This window comes from Protopterus annectens, chromosome 6.part0 (genome assembly GCF_019279795.1).
Source record: "Protopterus annectens isolate FY-2018-M chromosome 6.part0, PAN1.0, whole genome shotgun sequence".
Taxonomy (NCBI): domain Eukaryota; kingdom Metazoa; phylum Chordata; order Ceratodontiformes; family Protopteridae; genus Protopterus; species Protopterus annectens.
The window spans coordinates 1,519,102,759-1,519,126,049 of record NC_056737.1 but is presented as its reverse complement, the minus strand read 5'-3'; the positions used below and the strand labels follow the sequence as shown (position 1 = coordinate 1,519,126,049).

The window sequence follows — 23,291 nt, the reverse complement described above, 5'->3', positions numbered from 1 at the left end:
TGTGGGACGCCACTTGTAACTGGTTTGGAGTCTGACATGGCTCCAGCAATTCTAACCATGTGGGTTCTGTCCTTAAGCCAGTTTGCAACCCATCTAGTGACACAGGGGTTTATATTTAAGCTGGTGAGCTTATCTATAATGCCCGAGTGGGGTATTGTATCAAAGGCTTTTGCGAGGTCCAGGTAGGCTGTGTGGACCACCTTCCCCTCGTCAGTGGCCTTGGTGACTGTTTCAAAGAAATCGACCAGGTTTAAGAGGCAGGATATGCCCTTAACAAAGCCGAACTGGGTAGGATCCAGTGTCTGTAGGTCCCCAATATCTTTATTTATGAGGTCCATGATGATCCTTTCCATAGCTTTGCAGACCAAGCTAGTCAGGCTTATGGGGCGATAGTTTCCAGGATCTGTTGAGGCACCACCTTTGTGGAGAGGGATCACTGTTGCTGTACGCCACTCTGGGTACATATCCTGTGGTAAGGCTGAGATTGAACAGTAGTTTTATGTTTGGGTTTGGCTCTTCTTGGAGTTCATGTAGGACGCAGCCCGGGACACCGTCTGGTCCCATTGATGTTGTGTTTTTTTGCTTTGGAGAGGGCGGCTCTTACCTGAGCATCTGAGATGTCAGGGGGGCAGCACTCTGCTGGGATAGATATTCGCCCTTTTGGTGGGGAGGCGGGGGGGAGAAGTTTGCGCAGAACCTGTCAGCTAGGATGTTGGCAATGTCTGTGGGTTTGGTGTATTTTTTGTCATTTTGGACTATTTCTGAGCATATCTGGGAATTCCCACCCAGGTTCCTAACATAACTAAAGAAAGCCTTGTGATTATCCTTAGTGTCCTGTGCAATTTTTCTCTCGAAGCTGGCCTTAGACGATTTTATGAGTGCCCATAGTTTTTTGCTAACTCTGATCAGAGATGCCTTCCCTTTTTGGGATTTTGCTCTATCATGTAGTAGTGTCCTCCCTCTATTGTATAGTTTGTTTATGGCTGGGGTCCACCAGACAGAACGTCTGCCTTTGGGGGATTGGGTGTTGGTTTTATTTGGGATTGCATGATCCATGCATTCCTGAAGGTGTTCATAGAATGCGTTTATAAAGGATTCTGCGGTCTGGGCCATATTTTCCACAGGCCCCAGGGCTTTGAAGGTTTCCACCTCAGTTTTGAGGAGTGTGAAATTTGCTTTAGAGAAGTTTTTCACTGTGGATTTCTGGGCAGGGGGTGGGGTCGGGATGTGAATATCCAGTGAGATTAGTTTATGGTCTGATCGTACCAGTGAGGGATACACTTCTGGTCTGGAGCATAGAGTCCCCATGTTGGTGATGATCAGGTCCAGTATGTTTTCTCCTCTTGTGGGAGTGGTAACAAGTTGTTCCATAGCATTTGAGTTTATAAATTCTAGGAACCTTTGAGCTAGGATGTTGGAGCTAGAGTAATGCTCCCAGTCTATGTTTGGGTAGTTGAAGTCGCCCAATATAATGGTATTTGGAGAGACCTTCATATTTTCCAGTATTCTCAGGAAGGCCGAGTGGGGTTCCTGGGTTTGGGAGGGTGGTCTGTAGCAGGCTATAAACTGGAAGGCAGTTTTACCCACTGTTAGTTGCACATGGATAGTCTCTGATGCTTCGTGCTGTGCCACCAACCTGGAGGTGTGGATATCTTTGACGAATATTGATACTCCCCCTCCTTTTCTGGTTCGGTCCAAGTTTTGGGGCAGAAAAGCATGGTATGAGGTATAACCTGGTAGTGCTGGGGTGCTCTCGGGAGCCTTGAACCAGGTTTCCGTTACTGCACAGATATCGATGTTCTCCATGCTAAGGAGAGTTTCGAGTGCATGCATCTTGAGGTTTAGACTTCTGGCATTGAGTAGCATTACTCTTAGTTTCTTATCTTCTATCCGCTAACCACTAATACTTATTAGTCTAACACTGTCCCTTTTGTTTACACTTCCCTTCCATACCTTTGCAGAATGTCCAGATTTTTGCATGCTGTGTTGGGTCTGTTCCTAATGAAGTCTCTGTTTTTTCTTACAAATTACTGAGGTCTGAAGAGCCTAAATAATGGCATAAATTTAGACTTCAGACTTCGTATCCTTCAGTAAATCAGGTGAACACACGTTCTGTTATTCTGCTGTCTTTCTAGGTTTAGAACAGGAAGTCGTGGACATGTTATCGATGGACATTAGGCAGAAGCAACTGTTTTATACTGCTGCTGTCATTTGCACTGACAGATTTTAGTGCTAAGTGTGGAACTAGACCTTGACAGACTTAGTAGATAGTGCTTAACATTTAAGGTCAGATCTTGCACCACTTTAGTGTTTAACTGATCTGTTGTAGTTTAGAAGTGGGTGTAAAGCAGGTTCAGAGACCGTTACATATACGGTTTATATTAGAAGTAATAGAGGTGGGGATGAGCGGCATCACAGAATGAAGTATATAGTTATAAAACTGTATGGCATCGGATTCTGAATGAAGGGTAATGGCTGAAGATAACAATGTCATTTGTCCTTTAAATGTATAGGAGCAGATCCATTGATTTGATATGACTACGTTTGCATTCTGAATGGATTTCAGTGGTAGTGGGAAGTGGTTCCATAGTTTCAGCTACGTTATCTGAATGTAGAGTCACCTGCAGTATTAGATGATTTAGTTATAGGGATTAGTGATTTTTCTGTAGAGTGTAAAATTCTTTTGTGGGGGTAATGTTGCATTAAGTTCAGGGCTGGGCAGTTGTCTGGCTTATAGAAAGGTCTGTTTATTGTAGTTAACTGAGAATGAGCTTGGTGATGTGCTGCCTCTAACTAGATTAAGTGTTGGAGGACTAGGCAGTGGTGTGTTCTGTTGTTGTTTACTGCAGTTTTCTCTATTTTATTTTAACATTCCTCACCTTTGTCAGTAAGGTAGGTTTTTATTCTGTATAATGTGTCTAGTTTTTTTTAAACACGTGACACATGGTGGTCTAATTTCAACTGGTCATTTATGATGGTATCCAGTAAAGTTGTGAGGTTTGCATTTGTTATATTAACATGGAAACAGTAATAGCAAGAGCCGTACACTTTTAAGTAAGATATTAAGCTTGAAAGTTATTTCCTTCCTTTTCAAGCAATTAATAATGCTCAAGCCCCCAAATTGAGCAGAGCTTACACATAGTAACCCTATTGCAATTTTGTGCTTACCTTTCCAATCCTTAAGACTAACCTTAAAGGTAGTCAAATTATTACTTCGACCTATAATGGTAACTTATTCCATAAAATGGGAATATGTAGGAACCTTTCCCCCCAACAAGTCTGGTTTATTTCTGGGTGTAGTCCCTAGTGTGGGTGTTTTATAGAGGCTTTGAATTTTCAGGGAAATAAGAGGTCAGATAGGAATCGGTCTTTCATTGTGAGAAAAGTGAGTTACTAATCTTCTAGAAGCAGCCTGTAAGCTGCTGAATTTGATTTGTGCTGGTCTGGCAGTATAGTTGAATGATTTAAGGCTTTTGATTTTCTTGATGTGCAGTCTTTGGGGCCTTTCCATTTGAGTGTTATGCTTCGACTTGTACATACCAAAGCAAGCATTGTACTCTAATATGGGTATGATAAAGTAAGAGTACAGTGATAGATCATGTCTTCAGGGTTTTCTGACTGTAATGGAAATGTGGTAATCAAACGAGAGAGAGGTGTACAAATGTGTACTGAGGTGACTTATGATTGTCTGTCTGAATAGGAATATTATTTTATATATAGTATATAAGGTGACAGCACCTATTTTGCCAAATGCTACTATGCTACACTTTGTTTACATTTAGCATGAGATAACATGAGATAATTTTCAGTATATCCGGTATGTGTGTATTGCAGCCCTTGCTGGAGATGTCTAATACAGTGGGTGAGCTGCAACAGTACCCAAATTGCAGTCATCATCACACTTGGGTTGGATGAGGACCCAGCACAAAGCCCGGTGGTACACCACTCTATAGCTTTATGTTTAGAGAGGGTACTACCAGCTTCCATGACTTGGAGTCTGTTGACTAGCCAATTTGTAGTTCAGCAGACAGCATAGAGTTTTGTATTAAGTTTGGGGTCTAGATCAGTTAAGTTGTCTTCAGAAATGAGTTTTGCCATTGTAGGTTTTATGGCTTTGCATGTAAGACTGATGGTCCTATAACTAATGAAATAACCTACTGATTTCATCAAGCAGAGTAGATAGATTTCGGTAGTTTCACTTTGGTAGTTTTTTCTGGCTGCTCAGAACCCTCCAACTTTCCGCAGTACTGTCTTGGATAATAATTCTGTCCAAAAATGTGTGTGTATTAACAGAACTTTTAAGGAAAACATACTGTAATGCATAAGAAATTAACTTTTCTGTACTACCAGTAATAATGTTAATTTTTATTGAAACACAAATCTGGTGAAATGATGGCTATTTAGAAATTGACAACGGACGAGGTTGACAGAACTTTGTGTACCCACTAATTCAAAAAGTGAAAATAATGTTTTATGGCATTTGTTTAATGCTGTTCTACAGTGGCTAGCACTGAATGCTCTTGTTAACATCTTGCAGTAGTGATTTCTCATTGCTAAGCAGGGGTTTGTTTTTCTGCCTTGTTGAACATTTTGAATGGTATCCCATCCTGCATCCATTGTAATGGTGCTGCTTTGTATCGGCTGCTTCTTAGATGCACTGGTTACAAACATGGCGAGATGCAGATTGAAGAAGACCGTTGATCTGTTTGTTTTATGAAACCAGGGAGAGTTGGCTGGCTACAGCTGTCAGTGATTTAGGTAAAGTACTCCATTTGTACAAGGAATACATATCATTGAGTAAAATATGAAGTGTGTACAAGTTTTACAGGAAAGTGTATAGTGTACATTTAAACAAATGATGCAAAAATAACGTGTTAGGCATACATGGACCTTCAGACATTCTACTTGTATGTTATATGTATAGTAAGCGAATAGTTGAATCTAATTTTGTTGCTCACTAAGAAGTTATTCAGGTAAGTGAGAGAGAGAGTATATTGTAGAGAATGAGAAGCATATGGAAGCAAAGGAAGAGTGGAAACAGAAAAACATGGAGATAAAGGAAGAATGAAGACTAATATGATGAAGATGGCTATGTAAGAGCAAAGGTTTAAGCACAGCATATACATCTGAAAGAAAAGGGAGAACTCTTTGCATAAAGGAAGATGAAAGAAAGAGATTTAGAAAAACAGTATGATTTGAAGTAAAAGGCTGCTGAAGACATTCAAAGGTAGAGCCAGTAAAGACTTAGTCAAGTGATGAGAAATTCTGTACATGGTCTGAAGACAAATGGTAGTCGTTTAAAGAACCACCACAGGCAAAAACATGTATTTTTTATCTTGCCACGATTTACTGCACTTCCCAAAGTTGCCTGCAGCAAAAATAAAATAAGTACTCTTTCCTAATTTTATTTAATTCATTCATTTATTTATTTAACATTTGTTAACTGGAAAAGTCTGACTTGGAATGAAGCCAATTTTCAGCAGAGGCCCAGGGAGAAATTCTCCAGATGCATGTCTTTGCAATGTGGGAGGAAACCAGAGCACCTGGAGAAAACCCATACGAATGGAGGGAGAACATGCAAACTCCACACAGAAGGCACCCCAGTCAAGAATTGAACCGGAGAACCTCTTGCTGTGAGATGACAACACTACCGCTGCACCATCCATTTTAATTTATTTTTTACTCCTGTTTGCCCTCATGGGGCAGACATTGTGATTCCTTTGGAAAGCTAAATCTGTCCCATAATGCACAGATTGTGAGAATAAATAGCCCTACCGTTTGTTGTCAGACTAGACTTCCATTCACTTAGAATGGAACATCTGAAAAAACTGCCAAGTTTGAGTCTGCAGCTCATGTGTCATTGACTGGTATGCACTGAGTTTTACAAATGTTGTTCCCACAAATGCACTAGACATACTCTGAAAGAAACTTGCAAAAGAGTCAACAAATTACTGAGATAAAGACTTTTCACAAGGAGCAGTTTTGTAAGTTTCAATTCCTGGCCAAGTTACTCCTCCCATCTCCCCTCCGTCAATGGGCTACAGTTTCACATTTCCAGCTTGGCTAGATTCATCTATTTAGTAAGCTTTGCATGACAATAGACATCAAACAAATCACAGCCTGGTGTGCCATTAAAACTGTTCCTTTATATGTCTCTTGAAGAAGGGGAGATGAAAGGAGTAACTTGGCAAGGAACTGAAACCTGCAAAACTGCCCCTTGTAAAAAGTCTTTTTTTTATCTCGGTAATTTGTTGACACTTGATGTATTGATATGTACTGATCACATACAATTAGTTGTTAATTCAGCATTCCAAGAAATCATATTGTATCTAGCAAAATTTGTAGCTAATATAGCTGAGATAACAATGCTGGTAAGAAACTGTGGTATAATATAGCAATAACCCACATCTGGGTGTGGGTAATGCTGGATTTACCCACGGTTGGTGTACCAAACAAAGACAACCGTGGGTAATCCAGCATTGCCCACATCCAGACATAGGTTATTGTTGTTATATAATGACATTATTTAAGAAAAAAATGCTTACTTTTCTTAAATAATGTCCTTGTATAAGAGCGACATGCTGTCCTTCCACTGCACATGCATTTGGGACTTGCATTCCCACACATACCCAGTACATCAATGCTCGAGAAAGTAAGCAACAGAGAAAAGAAGATCTGCGTTGCTCCATTTTTGTTTTGTTTTTTTAATTAAAAAAAAAACTTTAGGACAGTTTAGGGGTAGGAGAGAGACAGCATGGACCAAATGCAAGGGATATCTGGTATTTATGTTTAGTTTTAAATAACGTACCTGGTTTCCCTAGTATTTGTCCATGCTGCCTCGGTGGTAAGTCCGGAGTCCAGACTACAGATTTTATTTTTATTTTTTAAGAAAGAAAAGAAAAATAAGACTATACCAGTGGAAAAAAGTCTGGAAGACTGGACCTTTTTCTGTTGGTATATTCTCGGATTTACAACGGGCACGCTGGTTGGGCTGGCCAATCAGCGTGCACATTTTGGAATGTTAATGGCAAGTCATTGTACAATATATTTTATACAATATACGCTTATTTGTATGTATTCATTTGTGTGTGTGTGTAAAATATATATCTGTGGTTTAGTATCAAAATCCCAAATGCAGATGCTCTGCCAACAGGATATCGGATGGCAGATGGTAGATTGCCATGTTGCCAACTGTCGGTAGTTCATATCAGTTAATGCCACTGTGCATTTGCTGTTATGAAGTCGATCTAAGGGCTAGAGATCGTGGTACAGTGTGGATTGGTACATTCGTCCCTTTACTCACTGTAGTGCGATCTCAAGTTGGAATATATAGTTAGCAAGAGGTGTGGGGGGCACAGCCCCTCACAGGGGGGCAGTGCAGTGGGGCTTGACCCCCTGCAAAGATGTGATGTGTAGGAACTACACTTGAGCTGTTATGAGGACATCACGTCTTGAAAAAAAAAATTGACGTGGTACAGGGACGGCGGAACACTTTCACAGTTTATGTAACTTTTTCGACATTAACATCGAGTATACAGTTGTTGAGGATATGGTTTAATGTGATGAGCATAAGTTATTTCTGATTTGAGCTTATATTCACTATTATGACCAGAAAAACAAAGTATTTGCAATATTTTAATAGTAAACCATTTTTTATATAATTTAATACATATAACTATATATATTTTTATAAATTTTGGTATATAATTGTGTGTGTGGATATATAATGTGTTTGTTTTGTGTGTACATATACATTTACACATGGAAATGCACATACATATGTATATGTGCACGTGTGTACATATATTTATGTGTGTGTGTGTGTATATGTGTATATATATATGTATATATATATATATATATATATGTGTGTGTGTGTGTATATATATATATATATATATATATATATATATATATATATATGTGTGTGTATGTATATATATATATATATATATATATATGTGTGTGTGTGTATATATATATATATATATATATATATATATATATATATATATATATATATATATATATATATATATATATATGGTAAATGCTAATTAGTTTGCTACAGTGATTTGGATGTCACATGTACACCCTTGCTTCCAGAAAGAAAAAAGTGGAATGTAGACCTCAGTAGAGGTCTGTCCCCTCCATTTCTAACTTCAGAATATCTGCCTAAATACTTCATCCTTAAATTTTCAGGGTCTACATATTAGTTTCCCCTCAAGTGTTTGGCAGTGCTCTGTACAGACTCGGACACCTTGAGTGACATTTTTCCTGTGAAAGGAATATGTAAGGAAACCGCTCCAGTACTTGGTAATAATGACCATCCTTCCTGGCATGTCTAAAGGTCAGTTCTCTGTCCTTTCTCCTGTTAACCTGTTGAACTTGGGCATTCTCCACCTGCACCACACCACATGCAACACATAGCCCTCCAGAACACCCACCATCCCAGCTGTCACATAAAAACACAAACCACACACCCACCTTCACTGAGGCTCTCAATAGAAATCTTCCCAAACAGCAAGAGCTCCAATGCAGAAACGTACTCGACCACCACAGCACAAACCACAAGACACATAGCTCACCTACAGTGTGTGCCCCAACATAATCCCCTAAGGCAAAACAGCTTGCCCAGTACATTAATTATAGGTGACTCGATAGTGAGGCACACTGATGTCCCACTCACTAGGTTGAATAAGGAGAAGGTAACAGTCAGCTGTCTATCATGTGCCAGAATCTGACACACAACACACGCACGTAGGTCACTCCACAACAAGTACAATTATGACTCATCACTGTCCATGTGTATGAAATTGACCTGATACGCACCTCCCTGGACTACATGAAAAGAGACATGGAGGAGCTGTCTGATTATGTGGCCCAGGCTGGTATGACCCTTGCCCTGAGCAGCATCCTACAGTCGCCCGGAATGATACCGCAGTACAAGCAGAAAATTATTGACTTCAATTGGCTAAGTTTCTGATGTCATTCTAAGGGGATCCAGTATCTGTCTGCTTGGGATGACATGATTGACTGACCTCAATGCTTTGCCACAGATGGCTTGCATCTGTCACCCCTGGGTTTCCAGATGCTGGTTAAGGCTCTTGCCACCCCTATAGTGCCTTTTTTTTAGGCAATATTTCAAAGACCAGATTATCACCATAACAGCTATAAATAAATGCAATCTGTGGGTCATGCTGCTCAATGCTAGAAGTCTATAAATCTCAAGATGCACTTGCTTGAAGCACTCCTCAAAATGGAGAACATCAACATTTGTGCTGTAACAGAGACCTGGTTTAAAGCAGCAGAAAACACCCCTGCGCTACCAAGCTATAGCTCATTCCAGAACATGGACCAAAGCTCCAAAGGCAGTGGTGTCTCCATATTCATAAAGGATATCCACATCTCCATACCAGTAGCCCAGCATAACGCATCTGAGATACGTCAGGTACAACTAACATTGGGTAAGATGGCGATTCAGGTCGTAGCCTGCTATAGGTCCCCAACCATGTCCCAAGACTCTCATTCCATGTTCCTAAGCACCCTAGAAACTATTAGGGTCCAACCCAACACTCATACTAGGTGACTTCAACTACCCCTCCGTCAACTGGGAAAGCTACTTGTGCACCAATACACTGACCCAACACTTCCTGGAATTCATCAGTTCCAGTGCCTTGGACCAGCTCATTCTTGCCTCCACTAGAGGAAGCAACATCCATGACCTGGTTATTACGAACATGGGCAACCGTTGCTCTACACCAATAGTCAATTCTTCCTTGGTTAGATCGACCACTAAGTAATTACCATGGAAATCCACATCTCACTCACACCACCTGCAAAGGTAGCCATCATGAAAAACTTCTCCATAGCTGACTTTGGGTTCCTAAAACCAGAGGTGGCTAAGTTCACATAACCCATGTCAGTGGAAAATAGATGCATGACTGCCGAGTCATACACCAATGCACTCTACTAACACATACATAAATGCATGGAACTAGCCATACCCAACAGAACCAAGACACTCTCATTCAAAAAAAGGAAGTCGATCTGGTGGCCCCTTGCCATTAATAAACTCTACAACAGAAGGAAGAAGCTGTTGCAGAAAAAGATGAAGTCTCAAGACTGGAAAAACTCCCTTATTAGCCTCAACAAAAAGTTAAGATCCCTCATCAAAACCTCTAAAGCCAGCTATGAAAGCAGAATTGCGGCAGACACTAAAGACAACCACAAAGCCTTATCTCCATGGCAGTACCCAGGTTTGCTTTGAGTTGCTGCACAATGGTACCTCCTATACTGAGCTAACAGATATTGCCAACATACTGGCCAACAGATTCAGTGCCAACTTTACCCCTCTCTCCCCCCTAAAGGACCAATCAAAATACCTGAGAAATGCCAGGCACCCAGCATTACTGCTGCACAGGTTAAAGCTACATTGTCCAAGGCCAAGAATACAGCTTCCATGGGACCCGACAGTATCCCTGGATGTGTTCAGTATGAGCTACAAAACCTGCACCACATCTATGTGCCCTGTTCAATCACCGCCTCACCTCAGGCTTTGTTCCTATTGAATGACGCACTGCTACAGTCATCCCCCTCCTTAAAGGGGGAGCAACTACAAATTCTGGGAATTATCGCTCCATTAGCCTGACGAGTCTGATATATAAGGCTATGGAGGACGTCGTCATGGACCTAATTAACAAGAATATAGGGCATCTCCAAAGTCTAGATCCTACACAATTTGGTTTTGTGGAAGGTAGATCCTGCATGCTCAACCTGGTTGACTTCTTTGAGTCAGTCACCAGAGTTGTGGATGAGGACAAGGCAGTTCATACAGCCTACCTCGATCTAGCCAAGACCTTTGATACTATTCCCCACGCAGGAATTATTGATAAACTCACCAAACTAATCATCAACCCCTATATCACTAGGTGGGTTGCAAATTGGCTCACAGAGCCCACAGTGTGAAAGTATCAGACAGCAAGTCAGACTGCTGACTAGTCACTAGTGGAGTCCCACAGGGATTAGTCCTGGGTCCTCTCCTGTTTGGCATCTACTTCTCAGAAGTCCAGGCCAACACAGAGGGACTCTGGCTGACCAAGTTCGCAGACGACTGCAAGCTGGGAGCCATTAACTCCCCCAAATGATGTAGACATCCTACAGAAAGGCCTCACTGAGACCAATGACTGGTGTGGAAACCATGGCCGTAAGCTTAATGCTGAAAAATGCGTTGTCATCCCCTTAAGTTCCCACTAATTACCACATTGATGGGAGCCCACTGAACACTGAAGGTGTTATAAGAGATCTGGTGACACAGGTTGACAGCAACCTCTCCTTCGACCACCACATTGCCACTGTGGTCAGAAAGTCCTTCTATGTAGCACATCTCATTACCAAGAATTTTGCTTCCAGGAAGAAAGAAGTCATCATCTCTCTTTCTACTCTTCCCTCATTAGGCCAGTCATAGAGTATAATGCCCCATTTGTAATGTACCTCACTAGATACATGCAATAGCTGGAAAGGCCACAAAAGTACCTCACAAAGAGGATCCTAAGCCTTAAACACATGCCCTATATGGACAGACTCAAAATAACTCCAGCTGTTCTCTGTCTTGTATCGTCTACTAAGAGGCGATATCTGCTTGACTTACAAAACCATGTTTGACCCAGCTGTGTTAGAAATGCTACATCTAAAGAAATGTCAATCCCTCCACACCACATGCTCCAGATACCTCAGCCTCATTACCACAATCAACACAACATGCTGGAGGGACAGGTTCATAACCCAGAGACTGCCCATGCTCTGGAATAGACTTCCCATACATGTCAAGCAGAGCACTTCACTGGCTGTTTTCAAGAGAAATCTGATGAGTGGATGGGAAATAGAAAGTTCACCCCTGGGATCACTCCAGTGGCTCTACTTGATAGAGGCACTGGGAACTAATGTCGGGCAGCACGATGCCAGGGCACTTCTATGGGCTAGGCTTGTAAAGGGTCCAGGGTCATTAGTCTAGTACACACCTGTGAACCTATGTTAAGTTTCCTGCCATGGCTGTTGATCAACCAGAATAGAGTCTGTGTCATCAGGTTGTTTAATGTGAAATTTAACACCCTTCTGAAGATCATCCAGTGTTTCCCACAGTTCTGGCAAACTATGACTTCTGGTGGTATCCCTTTCAGACCCCTTTGTCATCAGTATTAGTGTAAGTCATTGATGTGTGTTAATATGTCATTTTTGTGATCCCTGACATCAGTGGCACTGTCAGTTCATCCTGTTTGAGTCTGGCTACTTCTACATTTGTTTCCCCAGTTAGATCCTGACATCAGTCTCTGTCAGCTTTTGTGGGGACTGTGTTCTGGGCTGAGGGCCCAGTGTCCACTCTGTTTTTTTGTTGACTACAGGCTTGTATGTTTTTTTTTCCCCATCAGGCTTGAGATTTGTGCCGATGTTTCATGTGCCTGTTACTGGGAACTAAACATTAGCTGCTGATATATCAGGATCCCTTGGCTACTTCATATTGGATTTTGGTATCCCTTTTTTCATCCTTTCAACTAACAATATCTACATTAAAGTTTAACCAGAGTGCAGGATGTGCAGTACCCACATTCTTGGGTAAGTCACCAAGGCTTGCTGGCCAATCCCTTAATCAGTTCTCCTGCTGCTGCATTCTTCAACTTGACTTGTGCTGAAAGAATCTCGTTACTTTTGTTGCCAGTACAATTGACTCTTACTGTGATTCCATTGCTTCCATATTACTTTCCTCCTAAAATGTCAACCCTCCTTCTCAAAATTTCAAGGCTTTGGAGGAAGCAAAAAGTTCTCCTTTTTCAGTGTGTCAGAGCAACACTGACTCATCTAAAGATGATACTTCCTCAATGTATATAAATTGTGGACCTAAGGATCCCCTACCTCTTCTCAAGGTAACACTTTTCATTGGCTGTCGAGACTTCTGCGGGAGGAAGGCAACAGGACACTTTCAGGCTTGCCATCCTGCAGTGTGGGCTTTAAATATGCTGCTTACCAGATCTGAACAATTTGGTGGTTTCTCTTCCCTTCATCACTGTGTTTAAATATGTTATCCAGGTGACTTGAACACACTTGGTACTGTTATAGTGGTGCCTCTGGGGGCTGAGGGTGTTCTGGCCTTTCACATTTTTCTTTTGCTAGATGTAAACACCAAAACCAATGCAATTATATTGTGTGCCCAATTTAAACTGAATCCTGTTTGGTGAATTCTCCATAAAAGGAGAAGTCCAGGGCTCAGCATTCTTCCACTTTTTCATTGAGGTCATTGAACTTTGACTCCTACTGTTACAGTGTCTTGAGCAAAATAATTTCCTGATGCCCAGTTAAAGAGCATGTTGTGGACCCAGCCCATGAACAGTTTTTATGCAGTTATTTAAAAAAGTCTTTTATTGGCAAATAAAACATGCCTATATCTTGATGGAATGAAAACACAATCTGAATATTGTAAATAACTTTGTTTCACATTTTCTGTTTACATTTATTTTCATATTCCCCCTCCGTCTATCCTACTAAAGCCTTGCAAAAATTTTCATCTTCTAATGTACTGTGATTTTTATGTAGTGTGGTCATTGACATTGATTTAACCTGATAAATGTGTGTTTTATTTATTTTATTTTTGTATGATGGCAAGAGTGTGCAATTAGTAATCATTGATAGTTGAAACATGCCTACATCTTGATGGAATGAAAACACAATCTGAATATTATAAATAACTTTCTGTTGCACATTTTCTGTTTTTACTTTTATTTTCATATTCCCTCTCTGTACATCCTACTAAAATCTTGCAATTTTTTTTCATCTTCTAATGTACTGTGGTTTTTGTTTAATGTGGTCTGTGGCATTTTATTTATTTATTTCAGATTTGTTAACTGGGTTAGTCCAAATGAGCTTGCAAACAAAACCATTTTCAGTGGAGACCCGAGGGGAAAAGCCCCAGCAAACGTAAGTAAAGATAAAGTGATCATATACAAATAATAAATAATCACAATACAAAATAATTGTAAAAAAAGAAAAGGTTATTAACTATTTGCATTGCATTGATAGTAAGCAACCCATTTTCAGTGGAGACCCAAGGGGAAAGAGCCCCAGCAAACAAAAGCAAAGATAAACATGCAGGACAAAAACTATTAAAAATAACAATGCAAATACGAAATTAATTATAAAGAGAAAAAAAATTATGAACATTGAGTTGCACTGATAGCAGTAGTCTAAATTTACTACATATAAGAGTAAAAACAAAAATATAGTTGCTCAAAAGAAGGAAAATGTACAGACATTGATAGGAAGTGGTGTGAAAAAGATGAACAATGTGGAGAATTTGAGGGGGAGAGAAAGGAGGGGGCTATAGTATGGCTATAGTAGTAGAGCTGATAAATTTAACCTGATAAATGTGTTTTTATTATTTTTTATTTTTATTGTTATTTGTGTATGAGAAGCAGTGTAATGGTGGTGGTGCAGCTGTTAGTATTGTCACTTCGCAGCAAGAGGTTCTCCAGTTCGATTCTCGGCTGGAGCTCCTTCTGTGCGGAGTCTGCATGACCTCCCTGTGGCTGAGTGGTTTTTGAAGACCTCCAGGTAGGTGCGTGCTTGTATGTGTTTCCCTTCTGTGAAGGTTGGGCGCCAGGCTTGCCAACTCGACACCGTAAAAACACCACTGCCAATCTGCAGACCGATGATTTGCTTTGATGACCCCTAACTGACAAAAGCCAAAAGACTTTGTTTTGTCAGCCGTGATGGTGCAGTGGTAGCATTGTCGCCTCACAGCAAGAGGTTCTCCGGTTCACTTCTTGGTTGGACTGCCTTGTGTGCAGAGTCTGCATGTCCTCCCTGCAGTTGAGTGAGTTTTAAAGAATGTAGGTGTGTGTGTGTGTGTTTGTTTGTGTGTGCGCCTTTTGTGAAGGTTGGGCATCGGGCTGGCAACTTGACAGCATTAAGTACACCACTGTCAATCAGTCTGCAGACCAGTGATCTGCTATGGCGACGACTAACTGGAAAAGCCAAAAGACATTGCTTTTGATAGTTGAAGCAGTATTACTGTGTATATCAACATTTCTTCTGGATTCTAATAGTTTTAAAATGCAGGCTTTTATCATGAATTAAATAAGGCATAATAATAAAATGATAGTAGTTGTAAACATAAAGAACTTTAAAATACCTCCTCCCCATCCAAGGAATTGGTTAACCATGCTTACTGGGAACTGTTAGCTTCTTTGGCATGTGAAGGCTTAGCCACTTTTTGAATTATTCAAACTACAAAAAAAAAAACTCATAAGAAGTTGAAACGGAATACTATTTATTTCAGTAAAACATAAAAATAAAACCAATAAACATCGACTTTATTGATATAAATGGTATTCCGTTTCAACCTCTTACATTTTGTTTGTAGTTTGAGTTAAACAACAGCGTTTTCATGACGTTTTGAATTATTTCTACGTGACTAAAAGTGTCACTTTTATTCTCATGGAATAAATGAGTAGCACTGTGTTTTTTTGATGTGTGCTCATACCCTCTTTAAACATGAGGGTGAAAATAAACTGCCTTCAGGTCAGTGTGGTGCTAGTCATGTCTTGAGTATTTAAATTATTGAACCCCTCAGACCTATAGTTTCAGCTGAGGGATCCAAAACAGCCCCTTTAGCTAAGTTTATAGATGTTAAGACCAAACATATATGGACTAATAATAAGCTAATTTTAAAAGACTCTTGGGATTTTTTAGGTGAACTCAAACAGGACAGGTATAGAGAGGATATTAGGTTTATCACAATAGATGTCATTGACCTGTTTGGAAGCATACCACATGCAGAGGGTATGAGTCTTTTTGAAGAAGCAGTGTTTGAAGACGTTGATTTGAGTCTTAATGATAAAGTAGCAAGCGTGATACTTATGGACACTGTGTTAAAATATAATTTCATTATGTTTGTTACCAACAGAAGAATGGGAAGAGCAGTTTATTATTAATTGTGAGTTTAAGGAACTATGGACATTGTATCACAGGTTCCTAGACGATATTGTTATTTTTTGGATTGGGAGTGAGGCAAAATTCTTGGAATTCATGGATTATATTAATCATACTACCAACTATTTGAGGTTTACCTATACTATTAGTAAAGAATTTTTGAAGTATCTGGACATAGAAGTATATAAAAAACTGGGTAAATTTGAGAGTAAGGTGTATAGGAAGGAAACCTATGTCAATTCATACCTACATTATAATAGTGCCCACCCATACCATAGTAAAAAGAATATTGTCAAAGGACAATTTGTACGAGGTTCCCGAATGACATCCAATGACTCAGACTTCCAGGAAGAATGTATATTGTTACATAAAATGTTCAGGGAACGTGGTTATCCAGAGGAATTTATAAGTAAATTAAGAAAAGAAGTAGAGGATGGAAGACTGGACAGATTCAAACCTATTTTGGGTAAGGGCAATGAATTCAAAATGGGGTTTGGGCAACCTGCAGAAAGTAATAGTAACGAGAATAACCAAGCTAATTACAGGAGAAGTTTAGTTTTGGAATATAATAATTCCAATACAAAATTATGGAACATTTTTAAAAAAGAATGGAACAAATTTAGTACTTTAACGGATATCGAAGAAATAACTAAAATGACACCCAAGATAGTATTCAAAAATCCACCTAATATAGGAACCATCCTTGAAAGAGGTAATAAAAGAGACAAGGAAGGTATAAACAGGAGGTTGGGGACATACAAGTGTGGAAGATGTCATCAGTGCCCATACATTATGGACAAGTCGGAGATATATATTGACAGTAGGAAGAGGAGAATTACAAGTAAGGCCCACTATAATTGTGAAAGTAGGGGGGTTGTTTATATAGCTATATGCCAAATTTGCCAGTCTTTCTATGTAGGAAAGACTGATTATGAACATTATTATGACATCTCTAGAGCAAAAAATACTAACGCATTATACAAACATCGTAATGTATGTCCTGGAGCTAGATATGAATTTTTTGTGTTGGACCGGGTTAAGCCTGATAGTAGGGGAGGACTTTGGGAAGAAATCCTCGAAAATAGGGAACTATGGTGGCAGGTTTACTTGGATTCCAACAACACCCCAGGAATGAATGATTTCTTAACAATTACACCCCTATTAAAAATAAGGGCCAATAAATTATAGTGTAATTCCAACTGTGGACACTAGAGGGCATTTGAACATTGTGGATCTCCAGTCTTTTTTACACACACATCATTCATTTACTTAGTGGTTAAAATGGTTTTTTTAAACTGTCTTTTTTAACTTTTGTGATATATTTATAACATATTTATATATTTTTTCAACAATTTATAATAAGTATTTTTAAAGATGTAGGTTTGTTTTTAATGTTTGATATAGGAGTTTTTAATAATAGCACGTAGCACTTTATGACATAGTCATTAATATTAATGTATTAAACGAAGTACTGAAATGATAGGTGTGTTTGAAATGAAATTTAGCCAATGAAACAGTTTTTAATTATTTCATTCAAGTATTTAAACGTGTGTATATGTCTTTTATGTTGTCTGATGAAGTCTTTTTGGTTTTCAAAGTGCATGTAAGAGCGTTTATTCTGTTTGGGACATTGCTGCTATCGATTCACTTTGTTGAGTGACTATTTTTATTCTGTGAAATAAAGTCGTTTGGTACACCTACAAGCGGACCTAGGCACTTTCTTTGGAACCTAAAGGTGAAGTTACTTAACATTTTTAGAAGCTTAGACCGCTTCCTTGGCTTCTATGTGGACTTGACTGCACCGTAAACCAGTATCATTCCTGCTCCAGAAATGATCCCATCTCCAAAATCCATGTAAGCAAGCCCTTTAGAAGCAGTCTTTCAAACAGTTTTTGATAAACCCAGGAAGCATCTATTTTTCAACTAGGTTCAAAATGGCTTTAATGTCTCTCTTGTGACAAGCATTATGAATTTTTCCTTTGCTTTGTCACTTGTATAGTTATCAATGGAATATCCCCATCATGTGCAGTAGGTATACTGGCACAGACGCAACAGTCACTAGTATTGAGAGTCTGTGCATAGGTGTACAAAGCAACGCACAAGTCTGTTCTTAATCAATACATGTCTCTAGTAAGAAATTATTTAATACTTTCACTGGTTGCAGATGATGATGCACTCAGTTCTGAATGGAAAAGGCAAACAAAATAAAATACTGAGAATCGCAGTAGCTTTCCCAATGAGTGATCCCTAAGAAAAAATGAACATATTGGGGCTGGAGAGGGTTTTGAAGAAACTGCAAATATGGATGTTGCGTTGTTTGGTTATAGTTCACATGAAATTGGTTACCCTAATAATCTTTGATAAAAATCATAGATTGCAGATAGCTTCACAAATAAATTTTGTCTGAAAGACACATGTTGGTGTCCAAAAGGCACAGTGAATCAGTGATTTTGGATTTAGAAGTATGAAAAAGTACTGTTGTTGAAGTCAGCAAAATATACTTTACATCAGGATGAAGTAAGAGAGTCACATGAGTTTACTTCCTGACTTGGTATAAGGAGTAAATCATTTTGGGATTTAATCTGGACAGCAAACAATTTAATTAGTTTTGAAGAATGTAGGTAGGTGTGTGTGTGTGTGTGTGTGTGTGTGTGTGTGTGTGTGTGTGTGTGTGTGTGTGTGTGTGTGTGTGTGTGTTACTTTTATCAAAAACTGTTTGAAAGACTGCTTCTAAAGGGCTTGCTTACATGGATTTTGGATATGGGGTGGAAAAGCATCATTTATTGTCACTTAGATGTAATGGCGTCCCTGTTCTTTTGTCTGGTTCTGCTTATTCATGTGGAATAACATCGACAAAGCCTAAGTTGCACTCCTCATGAAGGATCGTCTTCATATGCGACACATGGATCTAGTTGAGGAGACCTTCACAGTGGATGGAGGTGGCAGTTGTGAGCACAACCACGTAGGGGTTGAGCGAGTGTCTTAAGAGATTTTTGTCTACATTAAAGTTCATTTCTGGGCTGCAGTTTATAATTTTTATTTTGCTCTGTAGGTCATTGTTCAGCATGCAGAATGAGATTATGATGCTGCTATAAAACAGATTTATCAGTGGTTGAAAGTACTGAACCAATAGCCTTGGCTGGATTTGCCAGCCTAATCAGGAAGTCCTCTGCAGACCAGTAGGAGACCTCCAAATGGTGATTTAAGAGCAGCTATAGAAGCTTTGGGAATGTTTTCCACAGTGTAAAGTCTGGCTTAAGGGCAAGTAAGATAAATGGCCAAGGGAATAGTCAACATCCTTGAGTATCTCTATATTTCTTTGCTAGGAGATTGTTGGAATAATTGTAGTTGATGGATTAGTCAGTAGGACCTGAAAGAATTTAAATCTTAATTATACAAGGGAAGGTCCACTGCAATAAGCTGAATACTTTGAAGTTTGTCGGCAGTGCCACAAGGATGACACTTCTTTGTGATGCTCACTCCTGATTGTTAAACCATAACCTAGTCAAAGTTTAACAGATGTTCCTGCCATTAGTAAAACCCCGGTAATTAAGCAGAATTACATGGGTTGTAACTTTTCTCTTGGTTGTTTAGCTAAGATAAGTTCCATTTGCAGAAGGGTTATGGGTTTATAGTTTGAAAGATTGTGTCTTTTTATTATAGTTGGGTAACATAACCTTAGCAGCTGGGATGGGAAGGCTCCCTGCTGAATGACTCATGAACTTGGGAAACCAGTTCATGCTTAAAGGTCTTGTAGAAGTCCACTGTAAATCCATCTGTTCCTAGTGCCTGCCTAACCAGAAGGTTCCATTTGCCACTGTAACCTCCTTACTTGATGAAAATTGATGTCCTACCTAGTCAATGTGGTAGCAGTCTTTACTCCTGGATGTCCTGCCGAGGATATTCTAATGTCTGGCAAGCATACCAACATCTTTATACTTCTCGGGCATTATTTATAGGATCATAGGAGGTTGCTAGGCTAATGGCACTGGGGCCCTTATAACCCTAGCCAAGAGTTTATCCCAAAAAAGAAACCTCAGTCAGCACCTGTCGCCCCTGTCAATGAGGGACAAAGGTGGAACCCCCTGGGACAGATTTGTGGTTTCCCATCCACTCATCAATGTTGCACTTGAAGAGGGTCAGCGAGGTACTCTGTTTGACATGTATGAGAAGCCTATTCTAGAGATTGGGCAGCCTCTGGGTGACAAACCTGTCTCTCCAGCAACTTTTGTTGATGTCGTATGTTAGATTTAGGCCTATTGAGCGGGTAATGTGTGAGGAGTTAGACTTAACTCCATCTCAAGTAGGGCAGGGTCCGATATTGCCTTGTAGGCGAGAGACAGATCACCTTGCAATCTGTATGATACCGAGTAGAGTGATAGTGATTTGAGTCTGTCCACATAGGACAGGTGTTGGAGGCCATGGATTCTCTTTGTGAGGTATTTCTTTGGCCTTTCCAGTAGGTGCAGGTGTTTGGAGAGGTACATACCAAATGGGGAATTATACTCATTTATAGGTCTAATGAGGGAGGAGTACAGAGAGGTAATAACCTCCTTTTTTTTTTCTGGATGCAATCCCTTTACTTACAAGATGAACCAAGTAAAAGTATTTTTCTGACCACTGCTACCAAATGATAGTCGAAAATGAGATTGTTGTCAACCTGAGTACCCAGGTGTGTCACCACAGATTGTGTGCTTAGGGGGTTGCCGTTGATGTGGTAATCGGTAGGGTTTTTTTGCTGAATGGTATGATAATACAGTTTTTTGTGTTTAACTTAAGGCCGTAACTTTGGCACCAGTTACTTGTAGCTGTGAGACCCTCTTGCAGTGTTTTAATATCATTTGGGGAGTCAGTGACAGTACCCAATTTGCAGTCATCTGCAAACTTGGTCAGTCACGGGCCCTTTGTCTTTGCCTGGACCTCAGAGAAGTAGATGCCAAACAGTAGCGGTCCCAGGACAGATCCCTAGGGAACACCACTAGTGACGGGTCTGCTGTCTGAGATTGTGGTGCCTATATTGACGTTCTGGGTCCTTTCCTGTGAGCCAGTTGTCCAGCCATCTGATGAGATAGGGATTAACACCAAGTTGTATTAGCTTTTCAGTAATGCCGGAGTGGGGGATTTTGTCAAAGGCCTTGGCCAAGTCAAGGTAATTGTATGTACTGACTTTCCCTCATCCAGGACCTTGGTGACAGTCTCATAGAAGTCAGCCAGGTTCAGTAGGTAAGATCTGTCCCTGACTAATCTGAATTGGGTGGCGTCAAGTGCTTGGAGATTGCCTACATCCTTGTTTATGAGATCCATAATAATACACTCCATGACTTTACAGATCAGACTTGTCAAGCTAATGGAGCGATAGCTGTCCAGGTCAATAGTGGCACCACCTTTGTGCAAGGGGATGACAATGGCAGTTCTCTACTCTGCTGGAGTGAAGTCTGTAATTAGGTTGTCATTGAATAGGGTTGATTGAATAGAGTGCTTAATGGCGAAGCTAGTTCTTGCTGGAGATGGTGCAGAATACAACCTGGGATACTGTCCGGTCCCATGGAAGGTGTGTTCTTTGCCGTGGATAGGGCCTTTAACACTTTATCTACAGAGATGTGAGGTATGGGACAAGTATCAGGGATGTTGACTGGGTCTTTGGGTGGAACCTAAGTCAGCAGGATCAGTGTAAGTGGTACCGTTAAGTACTAATTCGGAACAAAATTGGGCTTTGCCATGGAGGTTCCTAATGTAACTGAAGAATCACTTGTGGTTTCCCTTTGTTTTGTAGGCTGGTTTCAACTCATAATTGGCTTTGGAGGTGGTTTTCACTAGTGATGTAATTTGCTTGTTGAGGCGGAGTAGGGAGTTTTTCCAATTTGGAATTTGTTCCTTTTTACCCTTGGACAACAGTTTCTTCCTTTTGTTGTAAAGCATGTTGATAGAGGATGTCCACCAGACAGGTTTGTTTCCTTGAAGAGCAGGTTTTAGTTCTGTTGGGTATGGCTGAGTCCATGCACTTATCCAGGTGCTTGTATACTGCACTGGCGTACCGTTCCGCATAGCCATATGTCTTATGTACAAGGTGTAAGGTACATGTGTGAAGTATGGACACTTAATTCTCTGAACTTTGCCACCATTTCTAAGACCACCTGTAAATTTGGCCTATACAAAGTTCACTTAGCTGATTCATCTACAAAGTCTTCTAAAGATAAGTGTTCCATTAGGGTTCCTTCCTTTCTTTTTTCCTCCTTGTAGTTTGTTTTTCCGTCGTCTACTAAGGGAAAATGTGAGTGTGGTAGGAAGATTCCCCATAAAGATATATATGAGAAGTACCTTTTTGTATGGGTACTATGTGCAACCTTACTCAGTGTGTTATTTGTCAGGACTTTTATTGACTAAGAAAGTACGCACTGAACCTTCTGCTGACCAGCCACCACCAGGTGACTGCCAAGGGTTGTATGAGGACTGTCCAGTGCTGTTTCCATTTCTCTCTGCCACTACACAGTTGGAGGCGCACATGGAGCTGCCATTTTGCTTGTCTGCTGAGGCTGTACATACTTCTGCTACAGGCGTAGAGGGCGAGTTACTGCTGATTTGTATCAGAAGGGCATAGGGGAATTCCCCAAATTTTCATTGGGGAAGAGGTGCCTGGTACCTCCATTTAATCTGAACAGGGCTCTGAACCTCCTAGATTTGTCAAGACAGATGTACCTTTAAGAAAAAACAGAAAACCAAACATGTGGCTAAAGATCCTCACAAAGAGTTGCAGAATTTTATTTGCAGGAGGCTGTTTAATGACCTTATGGCTTTGAAACCCCCATAAGGATTGACCGTCCCTACTGCTTCTCCCCGGTCTTCCACCCTGTCTGAGACTTAGATTCTATTTCTTCTTTTAAAGAGTTGGACTCTGAAGAATCATTTTTCTCACAGATACACATTCCTTTGGCCCTGGGGGAATCTGGTCAAGATTCTGTCCCTTGACTCTCCATTTGAGGAATTGTCTTTTGTGGATACAGTGGTCCTTATGATCTCCCACTTTTTGAGTGGGGCTGTTCTCAGGTTTCAGAGGCTCAAAAGAGATAAAGTCTTGCAAATCGATTCACCCAGACCTTCTCCACACTAGTATCATTTTTGACATTTTTGACGCTTTTGGATCTAATTGATTGCTGTCTTGACAGTTCTGTGTTAGCAGGGTTGTGTTGAACTGATTCATTGGATTTGTGATCCATTTTCTCTAACTTTCAGATTAGAGTATCTTGGCATTTCAAGGAGGACCACCTGTGGTGGGCATTTCTTTGAAACGTCTTCATGTCCAGGTATTAACC

General features: G+C 40.2%; 1 protein-coding gene across 6 annotated transcripts in view; it reads left to right on the top strand.

The window, feature by feature from the left end:
• INSIG2 (insulin induced gene 2) overlaps positions 1 to 23,291 on the top strand; it is an 858,026-nt gene that overhangs the window by 3,128 nt on the left and 831,607 nt on the right. For 2 of the 6 annotated variants that reach the window (XM_044074980.1, XM_044074986.1), the window contains exon 2: positions 4,653 to 4,758. The exons of the other annotated variants lie outside the window; for them this stretch is intronic. The gene's annotated coding sequence lies outside the window, so the exon portion shown is untranslated. The remainder of the gene's footprint in view (positions 1 to 4,652; positions 4,759 to 23,291) is intronic. 6 annotated transcript variants of the gene reach the window in all.